The following is a 4,820-nucleotide window of genomic DNA, read 5'->3' on the forward strand; positions in this document are numbered from 1 at the left end:
TGTGCCATTCTTTGCTATTGGTCTACTTGTTTCACTTGCGAATTTGTGAATCTCTTTCAACATTATTGACTCTTGCTAACATTTTGCATCAAATTTTTGTGCCACTATCCTCACCGAGCTCCACCATAAGCCTTATTTGTGTAGGTGTGAGAAACCGACAAGAATTGGTACCAATTGTGCTATTTCCTTGTTACACATTGAGTGATCATTGATCCATTTTCAACATCGGTCAAGGTACATTTGGTATAGTTCTTCTCTTTCTCCCACTCATATTTGCTCGAGTTTTGTGATGGATAGGCAAGGCATTTCATCTCCAGTCTTCGACAACAACGACGGCGTGAACAACTACATCACCAATGAGTCCATTTTCGATCTACAACGACTAATGCAAGGCACACAATCTACCTTGCGAGAGCGCCTCGACAACCTCGCCATCGACATACACCACTCCGAAGCAAGGAAAAGGGACTACATCGACACCAAGTTGGGCGAGCTAAAGGATCAACTACGCGACATGGTGGCCGACTACAAGTCTTCTTCCCCTTCATCATCCTCAAGGCGGCGAGCAAGTCGATCATCTTCGGAGCGCCCATGCGATACAAGTGCAAGTCGTCCACATCCACATCTCCATGGCGACCATCGCCAACATCGTCATGAAGGGCAAGACACCTCCAAGCAACATGTGCACGACGACGACGAGCGACAACTACTACGAGCTCAAGTATGATAACGACACCATCAACATGAAGATGCTCCACAAGCGCAAATGCATAAGTCCGAACAAGCCCTACTTCACGCCAAGGCCAAGCTTCAAGAGCATAAGAGAAGACCGCGAGACGAGCACCACCAAAACGGAGCTACGGCTACAACAACCACTTCGGCATCTTCGCCAAGTGCTATCAAGGCATCTTCGCCTTTGGACGTACGGCATCTTCGCCTACTTCCCATGAGTTCGCCTACATCGACATCTTCAACAACAAGGCGACCACCGACGAGCGAGGGCGACACTTCCATTTTCGGAAGCCCCTCAAGGAAGATGGCCGAGCATGGGAAATTCCCTTCGGTCATGGAGACGAGCTATGAGGTGCCACATCATATGGGCCTTCGACAACAAGACGGCGACAAGACGGTCGAGGAAGGGCCATCCTCTTCGACCACGGCGACAAGCACAAACCTCTTCAACAACATGAAGACAGCGCCCCTATGTGTCTCATACTACGAGTGAAGCTACGAGACCGCACATGAGACCTTATCTTTGGTCTTGGAGGAGAGTGATGATGTGCCATCTTCGGCCTTCATCCACGGCTACGACTACGACATGATTGAGCATGGAGACATTTGCACCAACACCTCTCCGACACCCACATATCATGAGATGACCCAATTTCCATATGAGGAGAGCCACCAACCCATGAGTGAGATGAGTGACTCCACCATACGTGACATTGAGAGCATTTCCTATGAGAGGATGAGTGTGACCACCACTAGCCCCACACATGAGAGCATGCCACACATCTTATGTGAGGTTGAGCGCCATTTGAGTGACTCCACCAACAATATGAGTGAGAGCATCTTTGAGGGAGTGAGTGAGCCACAACACTTAGTGAGTGAGGTAGTTGACACGGCATGTGAGGCCACTTTGATTTCCTTGGTGCTAGGTCTCCTACATGACGACATGCCTATCCTCGACGAGTCCATACCTCCAATGGAGACAACGATGGCCATGATGGAAGACGATGCACCCCCCACATGGTTCCATCAAGATGAAGATGACAACGACTTGATCTTCGACACCTCACCTACAACACATGAGCGATGCTCCAAAGGTAACATAGGTGATAGTGCTTCTCTTGTCCCACTAGTGGACTATTTTCCCAATGATTGCTTGCATGATGTTGATCCACCTATTCCCATGCTTCATGCTAGTGCGACTTCATGTCATGACTTACCAATTTATGATGAATATGATGACACTACAAAAAAAAGACACATCCGCGACATTTTGGGCCGAACAAAAACAATTATGTCATACATATGACACTTCTATGACGATAATTGTGACAAAACCCGGTATCATCATAGATGTGGTGGGCTCCTACTTCTATGACAAAAAATCATGACAGAAAATGGGCTTTTCGTCCTGGGCGGGCCGGAGACGCAGCTGCATGACATTCTTTGGGTCGTCCATGACGGAAAAAACCGTGGTAGAAGCGAGGGGGAGGAAAATTTCTGGGAGTTCCCGGTTACGGTGGGAGGTCGGGGGCCGAGCGATGCGCGTTTCTCTCGTACACGTACACGCGTGTGTGCGAGGCGTTGGCTCTAACTGAACCCGAGCGAGGCGTTGGGCTCTAACTGAACCCGAGCGATTGCACTGCAGGCTACGCGTTACTGAACCCAAGCGATCGATCGATGGCTGTTAACTGAACCCGATCGAGCGATTCCTTCGCTACTGCTGCTAGCTGAAGCCGATCGATTGGATGAACAGTGAGCATTGCGGGGGGGTTGGATGAACAGTGAGCGGTGGCGTTGCCTCTGGATGAACAGGACCCCGTGGTGTGGAGGGCTGGATGAACAGTAGATGGTGGAGGGGTGCCCGTGGAGGGGTGGTTGAACAGGACCCCATGGTGTGGAGGGCTGGATGAACAGTAGACGGTGGAGGGGTGCCCGTGGAGGGGTGGTTGAACAGTAGCCGGTGGAGTAGCGCGCGGTGGAGGCTGGATGAACAGGAGCCCGTGGAGGCTGAAGGAGGTCGACGGTAGCCCGTGGAGGCTGGAGGAAGTCGACGGTGGAGATGAACAGTATCCCGTGGAGTCCCGTTTTGCGGTACGCCACACCCCTCCCGATGAACAGGACCCCCGTTTCGACCGTAGGAGGTCCGTTTCGTTCGTTTTGCGGTACGCCACACCCCTACCGATCAACAAGACCCCCGTTTCGACCGTAGGAGGTCCGTTTTGTCCGTTTTGTGGTACGCCACACCCCTCCCGATCAACAGGACCCCCGTTTCGACCGTAAGAGGTCCGTTTCCTCCGTTTTGCGGTACGCCACACCCCTCTCGATCAACAGGACCCCGTTCCGAACATTGGAGGTCCATTTCCTCCGTTTTGCGGTACGCCAGGCCTCGTTTCCATTGCCTGTTCCGTCCAAGCCCTCCCGATGAACACGACCACGCATTCCGTTCCGACCCAGCCGGTTGGCTCCCACGCGTTCCGTTGCCTCCTGATGAACATGACGCATTCCGTTGCCTCCCCATGAACACGACGCATTCCGTTGCCTCCCCATGAACACGACGCATTCCGTTGCCTCCCCATGAACACGACGATGACTCTGTTTCTCCGTTCTGACCCAGCCATGTACACGAGCCCTGGCCGTATGTATGCACGAGTAGGCGTTCGAGACCCCGCCCGTATGTACACATACGTGGCCGTATTTTCTTTCTTGCACCCTGGCCGTTGTACGTACGTGTACATGCTACGGGCACACCTCTACTATGACACGTGCGCGCCTCTACATCCACCAGTATATATGTACGTACATGTTCGCGACCAGAATGACAACGCTACGTACGCTTCGACCAGGTGGGTCCCGACTGTCAGGCACTTCCTTGCGTGCGAAGATGTAGCTGGTGGGTCCCAGCAGTCAGGGGGAAACGTTTTTTTCGCAAAATACGGTGGCCCGTCCGGTGGGTGCCGCTGTCAGGTGGAGGAATAATTATTTTGCACGTAATAAGGAGGCACTTCCTTGCTGCGGCCGTGGACCCATCTGTCAGCCTCTCCACGTACAGTCCACGTCCGATGGAAGCCGTTTCTTGACCACGTTGACCACGCCGCGCCGAGAGCACCAGGGCGGTGGACGACGGCGAGGCCTAGGAAGGGGACGACGCGGAGCCGGGAAAGACGCGGCAGTGGATGCCCATGCGTAGAGGAGTACGAGGGTTCACTGGTTCGCTGCTGTGTGAGGCTGTCGTCGCCGCAGAATAACAGGGGGTGTGGGTGAGTAGAGGGATGGCCTGGCCAGCGGTGGGAGTAGTAGGGGGCGGTGAGGCCTCCGCCGCATCGCAGCCGGCCACGGGAGGCAGGAGCATGAGGCACGACCGGCGCTGGTTTGGGCGGCTGGAGCAAGAAGACCAGAGGTTGAAGAAGCACTACGGCCGTTGGATGGACATCGTACAGTCACTGGAGCTAGAATCGTGCATATTGACTAAGTTGACAAAGCCCTCCGTCCCCATCAACTTAGTAGGCCCACAAGTCAGCCTGCCACTATACTGGGTCCCAGCTAACAGGGGGAGTATTCATTTTTATTGTGCGTAATAAGGAGGCACTTCCTTGCGTGCGAAGATATAGCTAGTGGGTCCGAGCTGTCAGCGGCCGTAATGTTTTTTCGTGAAATACAGAGGCCCTTTCGGTGGGTCCCTGATGTCAGGTGGAGGAATCATTATTTTGCGCGTAATAAGGAGGCATTTCCTTGCGTGCGGCCGTGGACCCAGCTGTCGGCCTCTCCACCTACAGTCCACTTCAGATGCATGTCGGTCGTTGACCACATTGACCAGGCCGCACCGAGAGCGCCAGGGCGGTGGACGACGGTGAGGCCTAGGAAGGGAACGACATGGAGGCAGGGAAGACTCGGCAGTTGTTTCCCACGCGGAGGGGAGTACGACTGTACGAGGGTTTACTGGTTCGTCTGCCGTCGCCGGAGAATAACAGCAGGTGTGGGTGAGTAGAGGGATGGCTAGGCCAGCGATGGGAGTACGGTGGGGTGGCGAGGCCTGCGCGGCAGCAGAGCCAGCCGCGGGGAGGAGGGAGCAGGCAGTCCCGCCGGCGCTT

The sequence above is a fragment of the Triticum aestivum genome, chromosome 1D (assembly GCF_018294505.1).
Source record: "Triticum aestivum cultivar Chinese Spring chromosome 1D, IWGSC CS RefSeq v2.1, whole genome shotgun sequence".
In the NCBI taxonomy this organism is placed as follows: Eukaryota; Viridiplantae; Streptophyta; class Magnoliopsida; order Poales; family Poaceae; genus Triticum; species Triticum aestivum.